This window comes from Cynocephalus volans, chromosome X (genome assembly GCF_027409185.1).
Source record: "Cynocephalus volans isolate mCynVol1 chromosome X, mCynVol1.pri, whole genome shotgun sequence".
NCBI lineage: Eukaryota > Metazoa > Chordata > Mammalia > Dermoptera > Cynocephalidae > Cynocephalus > Cynocephalus volans.
The window spans coordinates 37,944,458-37,959,195 of record NC_084478.1 but is presented as its reverse complement, the minus strand read 5'-3'; positions in this window follow the sequence as shown (position 1 = coordinate 37,959,195).

The window sequence follows — 14,738 nt, the reverse complement described above, 5'->3', positions numbered from 1 at the left end:
AAAGGCATAGTATACAGGTAATTAGAATGTCAGGAAACGGAGAAAGAATGGGGTAGAAAAAATATTTGAAGCAATAATAGCCAAGGACTTTCTATCATTAGTGACACACACCAAACCTTAGATCCAATCAACTCAGAAAACACCGGCAAGATAAATAGCAAAACTATTAACGTACACCTAAGATATCATTAGGGGATGACAACTTTTCTATAGAGGAAAAAAGCAAAAAATTACAGCAAACTTTTCATCAAAAACCAGACAAGCAAGAAGAGAGTAAAGGTAAATCCTTGACATGTTAACAGAAAAAAAAAAATGCAATTATCTTTCAGAGGTGAAAGAAAAATAACAATTTTCCACTCAAAAACTGGGGCAATTCATTTCTAGCATTCCTCTCTGCAAGAAATGTTAAAATAAGTCCAGCATGCGTAAGGAAAACAATATAGGTCAGAAATGTGGATGAACACAAAAGAAGAGCATCAGAGAAGGAATAAATGGGGATAAAATAAAATATTTAATTTTCATCATTCTTAATCTAAAAATTGTTTTTTCCCCATCTGTTCCTTGCACATTCCTTTATTTTTTGATGGTATATTTAAAGCAAATCCTTGACATCATATTGTTTTACCCATAAATACAAGGACTTAAAATCACCACTGTACATTAACAAAGATTCTACAATATATTCTGATTAAATGATCTCTTTTAAAATGTCCACATCAATCCCACAAAGGTTTTTGTTGTTGTTGTTGTTTGTTTGGTTGGTTGTTTGTTTTTACAGTTGCTTTGTTTGAATTTGGGTCCAACAATAGTAACAATGTATGGGTGATTATAGCATACTGATAAGTGAAAGAAATGAGAACAATGTCACAAGGGATGGGAGAGAAGCTCCAGTGGCGCAATCGGTTAGCGCGCGGTACTTATATGACAAGGGATGGGAGGGAGGAACGGAAACTGTTATAAGGAATCTGCACTACAGGTGAAGCAATACAGTGTTATTTGAAGGTGGACTTAAATTATTTAAATATGTATACTGAAAATCCTAGGAAAACCACTGAAAAAAGTTTGATTTTTTTTTTTTTAAGGATGAATGATATGTCACAGGAAGAGTTAAAATGGAATCATAAAATGCTGAGAACCAGAGAATGCAAAAAAAAAGGACATAAATAACAAATGCAACAGATAGAAAAGTTACAAAAATAATAGATTTAAATACAACTATATCAATAATCACTTTAAATGTGAATGTTCTAAACACACCAGATAAAGGCAAATTGTCAGATTAGATAAAAAGTGAATGACTCACCTATATGCTGTCAACAAGAAATCCACTTTGAGTATCATGTTTAAGATAGGTTAAAAGTAAAGGGATGGAGGAATTTTGGGGCAGTTAAACTATTCTGTATGATACTGCAATGGTGCATACATGAAATTACGCATTCATTAAACCCATTAAAAATAAACTCTATGTAAACTATGAACTTTAGTTAATAATGATGTATCAATACTATTCATGAAGTGTAACAAATATTCCACACTAATGCAAGATGTCAATAATAAGGGAAACCAGGTGTGAGTGGGGAGGGGATACATGGGAACTCTCTATACTTCTGGCTCAATTTTTCTGTAAACCTAAAACTGCTCCAAAAATAAAATCTACTAATTCTAAAAAGCGAAGAAAATCCACATATATGGTGGACACATAATCAGCTTATTGTAATTGAATTAAACCTGTACTGTAATTGAACTAAATAAAAGTGCTGTTGGATCCACTGCTAGCTCCTTGTCATTTTTAGCACATCGAGTCTTGTACTATGGCTATTGCCCACAACCTGACTCTGCAGCTCCAGACCATCTTCCACACCTTCCTGTTCAAAATCCAGGGTTACGCTGGAACAATGCTTCATATTAACATATGATTAACAACAGGGGAAAGCGAATGCTGAACATAAGGGAAACTTCCCTACTACCTTTGCAACTTTTCTGTTAACATAAAACTACTTTAATTAAGCTCATTTTAAAATAAAGGGTTTTAAATAAACACGAATAGTGCAATTTGTGGTACAACTAATCGGTGTCCACAAAGGTCTAAACTCTCATTCAACCACCGCTGCCTGGGGGCCTACCAGGGCTGACAGCAGAGGTGGGTTTCTGCGGGGCCCCCCGTTCTTTCATGGGAGGTTCTTTCAGACTTACCTTACCTTGTGGCAAGGCTTGGATAACTCCATCTGTTGACTTGAGATCAACATCCTGGTCTAATACACTCAGCTTCAAGTCCCTACTGAGTGAATTCAGAAGGGGCTAAATCAAGAGATCCCTCTCTGAGACATATGAGAGATGAAAGCAGGATTTGGACTCTGTGGGAACTCTTCTGACCTGTGATGGATGGTTCCCACAAACTTCACTCGGGGTTCTCACCTTACCTTATGGCAGGGCTTGGACTTCTACATCTGCTGACCTGACGGACACCTCCTCACTCACGTCAAAGCCTTCACTACCCTGAGATGTTAGAGGCAGAAGTAAAGGGGAGCTGCTTACTATGACCCCTGCTTAGGGACCCTCAGGGCATAATGCAGGGGTAGGGCTCTGTACTGGCCCCTATTGCTGGAGGGGGAAGTACCTTCACTCCTCACTTAGATTTCAAAACTTAACTCCAGGAGAGGCTTGGGACTCATCCCTTTGTGGAAATTAGACGGCTGGCCTTAGACAAAGACCAACACCGTATGCCCCCCAACATTGCCACCTTCCACCCTAGTCGCAAGAGGGTGGAGTGAACAGGCTCCTGCACCTCTCAGATATGCCCAGAGCTCCCAGGACTGACATCAGCTGTGGGTCTCTGGACAGGGAAGTCTGTTCTTGTGTGGGTGATTTCTCCAGACCTTCTTCAGGGTCCTCCCTCATCTCTCAGTGAAAGGTAACAAAGTGTATTACAGATCCTTTAAAAGCATAAGGAACTGATGGTATGGATTCTTTTTTTTTTTTTTTAATTCATTCAAGTCAGAGTTATTACAATAATAATGATAGAGCTTTGGAGCCCACTTATCACCATCACTCTCAGTCAATATGACAATAAGCAGCACCATTTACACTAATTCTCCATTCATCTTGCAAATGTTTACACCTCTGGCCAGCTCTCTAGCCCAGGAAGTATCTGGTGGCAACATACACCACCAATCAGAGGTACTGGATATCTGCCCTATGGCTGCAAATAACTCATAAACCAACAGAGGCAGTCTAAGGTGGGCATAGTGTCTAGATCTTTTTCTAAGACATATTCACAACAATCCCTTTATTTGCAGAGTCACTGAAGTACTTAGCCCTTGGGAATTTCCCCTTCCAACATCCCACTGCTTGAAGCTATGCACTATCTTACATTACTTCTTGGTATTCCCTGTCCTGTCTAGACTGTCATTACTCCCTATCCTCCCCAAACACGGCAGCACCAACCTCCCCACACACATAGCACCAACCTCAGTGTTGGAAGGGCACTGTGTCAGGAAATGAAATACCCTTCCGCAGCTTGCATCAAAACAGCTCACAGCAGCAGTACACTGGAAAAGATGCACAGCTCACCAGAATGGTGAAGAGATGTAGTGATTCCAGATTACATCACAAATATTACTGGCCCCAGCCCAAGCCAAGATGAGCTGAGGAGACAAGGAAGGCAAGAGCGACCCCTCCTCCCATCCTTGTAGGTAGAGAGGAGCGCCAGGACCCCACACCCAGTCCCAGATGAGGTGACCAAGGAGACCCCTTGGGAGCTCATTCTAAGACCACAGATTCTGCAACAGGACTCAAGGTGGTGTAATATAGCCACTACCACACCCACTGTCACACAAGAACAATTCACCACCACAGAAGCAGCTAGGGCCACTCCACAGTTAACCTACTGCTCACTAGACTACACTGATATAAGAAGAGTGACCAGTAAACCTGCAAATAGAGGAAGAAATCTTTAACCTCATAACCAACCTCAGTGTAATAGAAGCAGCAAACCCTATACCAAATGACCAAACATCAACAAAAAAATACTACAACTATAAATAAATAAGAAGATATGACACCTCAGAAGGATTACAGTAATCCTCAAATTTCAGAATCCACAGAATAGGGAATCCCTGAAATTTCTGAAAAAGAATCGCAAGCAATGATCTTAAGAAAACTTGAAGAGATTAAAGAAGACTCGATTAGAGAACACAAGGAAACAAGAAAAAATATCCAGAATATGAAGGAGGAAATTTACAAAGAGATTAGTACCTTAAAAAAAGAGTGCAGCAGAACTCTTAGAAATGAAAGATTCACTCAGTGAAATAAAAAACAAAACAGAGAGCTTGAATAGCAGGGTAGAGCATGCAGAAGAAAGAATTTCACATCTCGAAGATGATCTATTTAGAATAACTCAGGCAGACAAAAAAAGTAAAAAAGAATTTAAAATTATGAAGAAAATATAAGAGAGAGGCAGACAACCTCAAGCACACTAACATCTGAATTGTGGGTATTCCAGAAGGGCAGGAGAAAGGAAAAGGTATTGAAAACATATTCAAGGAAATAGTAACAGAAAACTTCCTACGTGTAGGGAGAGATACAGATCTTCAGATACAGGAAGCTCAAAGGTCCACAAACAAATTCAATCTAAAATTATCATCCCCAAGACACATTATAGTAAAATTTGCAAAGCTCAAAGACAAAGAGAGAATTCTAAAAGTAGTGAGAGAAAAGCAACAACTCACCTATAGAGGAGCCCCCATCAGACGAACAGCAGACTTCTCAACTGAAACCCTACAGGCCAGAAGAAAGTGGAATGATATATTCAAAATCCTAAAAGAAAAAAAAATTACCAGCCAAGAATTATTTAGCCAGCAAGGGTCTCCTTCAAAAATGAGGGAGAAATAGCATATTTCCCAGAGAAACAAAAGTTGTGGGAGTTCACCAACACACGACCAGCCCTGCAAGAAATTCTCAAGGGAGTCTTACATCTGGAATCTTAATAATGATGATCACTACCACAAATATACAAGAAACAGCAAAACCCACCATTAAAACAAAAATGCCAGTGAGAAAGAGCAAGAAGCTAAATCATACCACATTAAATTTCCAACTATCATTGAAGACGAGAAATAAAGGGGGAAGTAATGATCAAAAGATATTTAAACCATCTAAACAAGAAGCAATTAAGTGACAGGAATTAAACAATACTTGTCAATAACAACCTTAAATATGAAAGCATTAAACTCCCCATTCAAAAAACACAGACTGACTAATTGGATTAAAAATCTAGACTCAAGCATATGCTGCCTTCAAGGGACCCACTTCACTGGTAGAGACACACACAGACTAAAAGCAAAGGGATGGAAAAAGATACACCATGCAAATGGAAACCAAAAATGAGCAGGAGTAGCTATTCTTATATTGGACAAAGTAGACTTTAAACCAAAAAAATAAGAGACAAAGAAGGCCACTATATGATGATAAAAATATATCCAGCTAGAAGACATAACAATCATAAATATATATGCACCCAATACTGGAGCACCCAGATATATAAAGCAAACACTCTAATATCTAAAGAAAGAAATAGGCTAAATATGGTAATAGTGGGTGATCTGAACACCCCTCTCAGTATGGGAAATATCTTTCAGGCAAAAGATCAACAAAGAGACACAGGAATTAATCTACACCTTAGACCAACTGGACCTGGCAGATATATACAGAACAGTTCACCCAACAACTAAAGAATATACTTTCTTTTCATCAGCCCATGGAACATTCTTCAGGATAGACCACATATTAGGTCAAAAATCTAGTTTCATCAAATTTTTTAAATATTGAAATCCTTCCAAATATCTTTTCAGACAACAAGGGACTAAAACTGAAAATTAATAATAAGCAAAACACTGGAAGCTATACGAATACATGGGAACTAAACAATAGGCTCCTGAAGGACATATGGATCCAAGAAGAAATTAAACAGGAAATCAAAAAATTTCTTGAAACTAATGAAAATAAAGATACATCATACCAAAACCTGTGGGATACTGCAAAAGCAGTACAAAGAGTCAAATTTATTGCAATAAATGCTTATGTCAAAAGAGTGGAAAGACTTCAAATAAAGGACCTAACACTATGCCTCAACTAACTTGAAAAACAGCAACAATCCAAACCTAAAGGTAGTAGACGGAAAGAAATAATTAAGATAAGGACAGAACTAAATGAAATAGAGACACCCAAAACAATAGAAAAGTTCAACAAAACAAAAAGGTGGTTTTTCACGAAGGTAAATAAAATAGACAAAACCATTAGCTGGAATAACAAAAAAAGGAAGATAGAAGACCCAAATAACAAAAATGAGAAATGAAAAGGGAGATGTTACAACCACAAATATGAAAATCTGGAAGTTATGGAAAAGTTTCTAGATACATATAAACTACCAGACTGAACCAAGAAGAGATCAAAAACCTGAACAGACCAGTAACAAGCAATGAAATTGAAGTGGTAATCAGAAAACTTCCAACAAAGATAAGTCCAGGCCCAGATGGCTTTACAGCTGAATTCTATCAAACTTCTAAAGAGGAGTTAATACCAATTCTCCTCAAATTATTCCGAAACATTGAAACAGAAGCTATTCTCCCAAACTCATTCTACGAGCCCAACATAACTGTGATATCAAAACATGATAAAGACATGCCAAAAACGAAAATTACAGGCCAATATCCTTGATGAACATAGATGCAAAAATACATAACAAAATATTAGCAATCAGAATACAGCAACACATTTAAAAAATTATACACCATGATCAAGTGGGATTCATCCCAGGGATGCATGGATGGTTCAACATATGAAAGTCAATAAATGTGATACATCATATCAACAAACCCAAGAACAAAGACCTTATGATTGTCTCAATAAATGCTGAAAAAATTCAACATCCCTTCATGATAAAGACTCTCAGAAAATTAGGTATAGAAGGAAAGTATGTCACCACAATAAAAGCCATTTATGACAAGCTCACCACTAGTATCATTCTAAATGGGGAAAAACTGAGGGCCTTTCCCTTAAGAACAGGAGCAAGACAAGGATGCCCACTCTCACCACGTCTATTTAACATAGTTCTGGAAGTACTACCCAGAGCAGTCAGGCAAGAGAAGGAAATGAAGGGAATCCAGATTGGAAAAGATGAAATCAAACCATCTCTATTTGCAGATGACATTATACTATATAGAAAAACCTAAAGACTCTATTAAAAACTCTGAGAGCTGGTTAATAACTTCAAGTAGCATTGCAGGATACATAATAAATGCCCACAAATCAGTTGCATTTATATACTCAAATAATAAACTAACAGAAAGAGAAATAAAAAAGTAAGCCCTTTTATAGTTGTCACAAAAAAATAAAATACCTAGGATCAATTTAACCAATGAGGTGAAAGATCTCTACAATGAGAACTACAAACCACTACTGAAAGAAATTAAAGAAGACCAAAAAGATGGAAAGATACCCCATGTTCTTGGATTGGAAGAACTAACATTGTGAAAATGTCTATACTAACCAAAGCAATCTATAGTCTTCAATGCAGTCTCCATCAAAATAAGAGTGTAATTCTTCACAGAAATGGAAAAAAGAATCCTAACTTTCATATGGAACAACAAAAAACCCCAAATAACCAAAGCAATCCTGAGCAAAAAAAAAACCAATAAAGCCAGAAGCCTAACACTACCTGACTTCAAATTATACTACAAAGGTATTGTAACCAAAATAGTATGGTACTGGCATAAAAATAGACACTCAGACTAGTGGAGCAGAATTGAGAACCCAGAAATAACCCTGCAGGTTTACAGTCATCAGATACTGGGCAGAGGCAACAAAAATCTACATTGGGGAAAAGACTGCCTCTGCAACGTGTAGTGCTGGGAAAATTGGATATCCATATGCAAAAGAACAAAACTAGATATGCACCTCTCACCTTATACTGAAATCACCTCAAAATGGATTGAAGACTTAAGTATAAGACCTGAAAATGTAAAATTACTAAGGGAAAATTTAGGAGAAACACTTCAGGAACTAGGTCTGGGCACAGACTTCATGAACATGAGCATGAAAGTACAAGCAGAAAAAGAAAAAATAAACAAATGGGACTATATCAAACTAAAAAGCTTCTGCACAGCAAAGGAAGCAATCAACAGAGAGAAATGACATCCTACAGAGTGGGAAAAAAATTTTGCTAGCTATGCATTTGACAAGGGATTAATATCCATAATACATAAGGAATTCAAACATTGTACAGTAAAAAAACCCAAATAACCCAATTAAAAAATTGGCAAAGGAGCTGAACGGACATTTTTGAAAGGAAGACATAGAAATGGCCAACAGGTACATGAAAAAATGCTCAACATCACTAATCATCAGGGAAATGTAAATTAAAACCACATTGAGATATCACCTCACCCTAGTTAAACAGGCTATAATCAAAAAGACAGTGAATAACAAATGCTGGCAAGTATGTGGAGAGAAGGGAACACTCCTGGACTGTTGGCGGAACTATATATTAGTACAAACACTATCAAAAATAGTTTAGAGGTTTCTCAAACAACTTCAGATAGATCTTCCATGTGATACAGCAATCCCACTTCTGGGTATATACCCAGAGGAATGGAAATCATCATGTCAAAGGGATACCTGCCTTCCCATGTTCATCACAACTCTGTTTACAATAGCCAAGACATGGAACCGACGTAAAGGTCCATGGATTGATAAATGGAAAAGGACACTGTTATATATATACACCATGGAATACTACTCTGCCATAAAAAAGAATGAAATTCTCCCATTTGCAACAGCATGGATGAGTTTGGAGAAACATGTTGAGTGAAATAAGGAAAGCATAGAGGGATAAAGACCGCATGTACTCACTCATAAGTGGGAGCTAAGAGAGAAAGAAGGAAAGAAATAAAGACCACAGTGGTGCATTGGACTTGCAGAGGGAGAGACCATGCCTTAGGATACAAAGTGGAGTGGGAGGGGAAAAAAGTGTGTGGGGGGGAGATGATTGGGTTGGGGGACACAGGGTGCAAATGCAATTTTTGGTAATGGACAAGTTGCCAGCGTGATTCTGGCCTTCATATCTTGGACACGAGGGGTGACAACCAGTTCTGTATCTCATGAATTCTCATAACCAATATTTTTTAAAAAGACAATTGTTAAAATTGAATAGCTTTGAAAAGAAAAGAAAAAAAAATCACTGAGTGATGCCAGGCACATATCTGCCTGACAGTGAGTTGAGGGGAGTCTAAGGGAAGGTAGGTATTAGGCATGCCTTATGTCCTTTCAGGCAATAGATCTGCCCACTCAGAATACCCTATACCTTCAGACTGATAATCATTCAGAGATTCCTCCAGCAACTCCTATAAGTTGTCTAGGACCTTCCAATATTCCACATCTTCTCTCCTTCTGGTCTCTTTTTGACTAAATGCTGAGCTCTGACTTCAGAGCCCTGACTGCCAGCCTGTCCCGTGCTCTTTGGGCTAGGTTTATCATCTCTCTCAGGGCCTCTGGAAATTGGTCTATCCCCCAGGCATCATGGTGTTCCCCATTAACTGAAGGTGTTCTCTCTAGACTATTTCTTGGGACCTAGTCATTGTGACCAAAATCCTTGTTTCTTTAAGTAAAGGGAATAGTCTTAATGACATATAAGTATTTTAAACCATGCCCAGACGTATTGTGGAACTGAAGATATCACTGTAGAAATCCCGCTTTGTATGGATGAAGGATAAATTAATTTTTGTTCAACATACTTAGCAAACATGGAAATACAATAAAAAATAACAGTGAGAATATACTTCCACTCAAAAGACTGAACAAATATAAAATTGATCAAATAAAATTTCTGTCAGAGTTTACAATATTGACCTACATTAATATGTGAGAACATAAATTAGGACCGTATCATTGGAATAGAATTTTAGCAATATACATAAAAATTTACAGTCACCACACTATTTCCACTTTATCCTTATGTTCAGTTTTTTAAGTCTTTCCTATAAGAAAATATCCACATTTGCCCAATAATTCGTGTTCAAGGATGTCAATATCAATTTTATTAGTCATAGCAACAAATGCAAACAAAATTATGTGTCCATCAGGAAGTGAATGGTTAAATCAATTATGGCACGTACACGTTTTAGAACTCTAGAGAGTAGTTAAAAGGGTGAAATGTGTCTGTATATGCTCTCACAGAAAGATCTTGCATTCGTGTCATTAAGTGACAAGGGCAAGAGGCAGAACCTTATGTCATTATCCAGGCATTTTAGAAACACACAGTGTATTTTTCTAATACATATATGAAAGGAAAAGCTCAGAATATATTTTAAAATAATAAGGGCTCAATTTTGGAGGAATGCAGTAAGGAAAAGGATTTGTGATTTATACATTTGGTCAGAATTTTTGCAGCTACAATATATGCACTATTACTTTTGTAATCAAAACATTTAAGTAAGACACAACAGAAATTGTAGTTGTGTATTATTCAGATAAAGTAACCATAAGCAGATGTAATGGAAGAAGCCTGAAATCTGAAAGACTTAATACAACAAAAGTTTATTTCTCATCCACATAAAATATGGTGTGAGTAGGCAGGGGTCTCCAGCGTCAGTTGATCCTGGGGTGCAGGCTGTTCCTATCATGTGGCTCCACATCTCACCATGAGATCTCCCTGTTTACTTCTGAATAGACCAGAAATCATAGAAGTGGAATCTTGACTCTCAAATGCCTTGGCCTGGAAATGATTTGCGTTTTTTCTATTCACATTTCAGTGGCAAAGGTAGTCACATGACCTACAAGGGGACTGGGAATGTAGTCTCCCCGTGTACCCAGGAAGGAGAGGAAGACATGGTACAGATCAGCACTTGCAGACCTTCGGTAAACAGTTACATAGGAAATGGTCACTAACTGCAACTTTTATAATTTGTATAACAAAATCCTTCTTCATTCTTGGAGAAGTTTCTGAGAAGGCCAAAATTGCTTTGCAATTTGCCAAATTTTTCTAGTGAGTACTATGTAACAGATGTTTTCAAATATAGGATCAGAACTATTTTCTAAAGGACCCTTTATGAATATCAGTAAGGAGGGTTTATTTATTTATTTATTTATTTACTCAGCTGCACTTTCCTGCACTTCCCCTTACAATAGTCTCAATACACTGAGAATTTCCTTCTTCCTGTCACTGCATGAACAAAATCATAACCTGTGAATGTTGCTACCCACTACTTGATGAATATGCCTGAACACTTGTACTGGTGTCTTTACACACACTGAAAAACTAGGATTTTCCCCTGCGGCAGATATAGACAAGGGTCAGCTGAAGCATGGGGATTAGTTTTACATTTCTCATAAAGGCTAGCATGCTAGGGAAATATTCTCTATTAGTGGTAGAGAGAATAATTGCTACAAAAAGATATCCATATACTTATCCCTGAAACCCGTGAATATGTTATGCTGCACTTCCAAAGGCACTGTGGACATACAATAAGTTTATGAAACCAATATTAAAATAGCGAGGTATTCTGAATTATCCAGGTTGGCTCAACCTAGTGACATGGGCCTTTACCATCAGAGAAATTTCTCTGGCTGGGGGCAGAAGAGAGATGCAGCAGAAGGAGAAGTTTAAATGATTCCAAGTGTGAGGAGGACCCAATGTGCAGTTGCTGACTCAAAATGAATGGGCCCAAGTGCAAGGACTGGAAAGAGGCCTTGAGGAATTATGGTTGCTCCAGCTGAATGCAGTAAGGGAATGGGACACTAGTCTTGTAGCTGCAAGGAACTTAAATCTACCAACAACCCAAATGCGCTTGAAAGAAGATTCTTCCCATAGCCTCACAAAAATAGCCTGGCCACGGAGAGCTTTGTATGGGACTTGCGAAATGCAAAGCAGAAAAATCAGCTGGGCCAAACTTGGATTTGCCACCCACAGATGTAAGATAATAAATATGAGTTGTTGTAAAATGCTAAATTTTAGTAATCCGATACTCCTCCCATAGCAATCTACTACAACCTCCTGGAAAGACTACAGGGTTTGTTAGAATTCAGCCTCTGTAGCTGGTTGCTACATAGTGACTTCCTTGATCTTTCATTATTTACCACTTATAAGGGAGGTTTTGATTCTTGCCTACTTAGTTAAGCTCACTCATCAGTGTATGGATTCAGTGCCCAGTCTCAAATAAGTCATCAGATTAAATTCTCTTTTCTTTCTAACTTCATTTGCTTTCTAAAATCTCTAACTTCGGAGTTATATCACAAGAACCAGTAGATTCTGCACCAAATCAGACTCTACTTACAAGTCGATTTGGAAAAATCTTTGAGAGCAAATGAGAAAACATTAAACCTCGCTGCCAAGTAAAAAATTTTGTGGAAGAGGCTGTTGTTATAAGAGGGAGTGGAACAGACAGTGGACGTTTGCAGGGAGTTGGAATGCTCTAAGTCAAGAAAAAGGAAGGAAGGTTATTGTGGACTTTCCCCAAGCAAGTGGGGCTCAGTCTTCATGGAAGGAAGCAGGGAAGAGCAGGTCAGGATCCAAATTTGGGCATGAGGGCCCTCTGGGACAGACTCAGGGGAAAAGTGATGTAATTCAGGAAGTGCTGTGTCTGTCCCATGTGCCAGCACCTGGGCAAACTCAGCTCTCAAAGAACTCTGGAACAAGGGGGAAGTGCACCACAGGCAAATGAGGCCCACAGGCAGTCCCCAAATGGTGTTTAATTCTCATTTTCTCCTTTATTTATTACACCTCGTGTTAGTACACAGGCTCAGCTCCATCTTTTCATTGCCCAGAGACATTGCGCAGTAGTGAGAAGAGAAATGAAATAAGAGACACTAGGTTGGCTTAGGCCTAGAGTGGGAACAGTGTAAACCCTAGATGAATTCAGACGAAGGGTTCAGTCCCAGCATAATCGCTTACAAGCGAGGTGAACTCAGGAAAATTGCAAAGATTTTTAAGCCTCTGATTCCTTGTGAAGTGGGTTTGATAAATAGTCCTCTCCTTTCCTGGCTCATGTATTCCTTCTAAAGTAAGAACAATCGGATCTATCTAATGTATGCAAGGAACATTGCACAGTGCCTGGCATATATTGGGTTTTGATAAATTTCAGTTATCATTATAAGTATTTTGACCCCCAAACCTACCAAAGTCCTTCCTGAGTTTTGTTTGTTAAACGGTTGTTTTTTTCTCCAGAAAATGTCAGAGAATTTGCAGCCAGCTAGGAGACAGCACACCAAATCAGTCAAACTGTTGTTTAGAAGATTAAATTGAATTACTTACTCTACAACTTTTTTGAAAATATGTTATTTCTTATTGGTGTGGGGGAGTCTCACACAGTTCGATGCACTTCAAAGCCCGTAGTAATTGTGTCAAGGTCGATCTCAGTTCCTCCCTACCATCTGTCCTTCCATTCAAACCACCTGTATTTGCAATTATTTTACCACATATAAAATCTAGTTTTTGCCTAAAGTTTGCCAAATAAAAAAACATACCCTAATTCAAACGCCCATTTAGTGGACAGGCTTTGCTTTCTCCAGCCCACTGCAAAGCTTGCTGGCACAGTGGCTTCTGAGCATTCCATCTCATATGAGTATCATCACTGTTTATCAGACACTCACTTGCAATGATGTGTGTAAATCACCTTTTTGTGCAGTGTTCATCTGCACTAAGAAAAAATTACTGGACATCTTCATTCCTTCCGCAGGTGGAGATTTCTCTCTGGTTTATTCATGATCTAAAAAAACTGCTAAAAGCAATTTTCCTTTCCAGACTTTAGTCTGTCAACTCTGAGACACACCACCTGAGGTTTTGGCCCCTGCCCATTTCTCCCATAGGCTCATCTGACCCACCACTCAGCTTAATTTAAAATTACCTCACACTGAACGACTTAAAGTTGTCCAAGGCTCCAAACCCTCTTGCCACAGGGCATTTAAACTGGACTGCTTACGTCTCAAACCTCCAGGTTCTCACACCTTCTTTTGTCTTGTCCTTTTGCTTTGGGGTTATCCAACTGCTATGTACTCAATGTTTGTGTCCCCCCCAAATTCATATGTTAAAGCTTAAATCCCCAATGCGATGGTACTCAGAGATGGGGCCTTTGACAGATAATTAGGACATGAGGGGAGAGCCCTTATGAATGGGATTAGAGCCCTTATAAGTGGGTGAATGGTCTAGAGCTCGCCCCACCATGTGAAAAAACAATGAGAAGACTGTAAAGTAGGAAGACAGTGGTCACCAAGAACCCGACCTGGCAACCTGATTTCAGGCTTCCAAACTCCAGAACTGTTGTCACCAAATCTATAATGTTTTGTTATAGCAACCTGAACTAAGTCGCTCACTGCCTTTCTTTCATGATGGGTGATATAAGACTTTAAATTTCAGGGAAAATTCTTGTTCATCTTAGCATTCCAGATATTAACACAAACCTTCCAAAGACCAGATGCTCAACTATTCTCTGAGAAAAAAAAAATAATGAGCCCCTGAGAAAGAGGTTTAATTTATTATGATTTAATTTCTCCTCTATTTTTGAATAAACTAAATATGTCCATATATATGAATGTTACAAAACAACAGACTAAAAATGATAAGTGAAACCAGCAATAATTACATTTTTTATATATTTTAAAATTAAAATTATTGAAACATATAGTTTGTACATATTTATGTGCTATACAGTTATATTTCAATATATGTATACAACGGGTGATGATCTAAT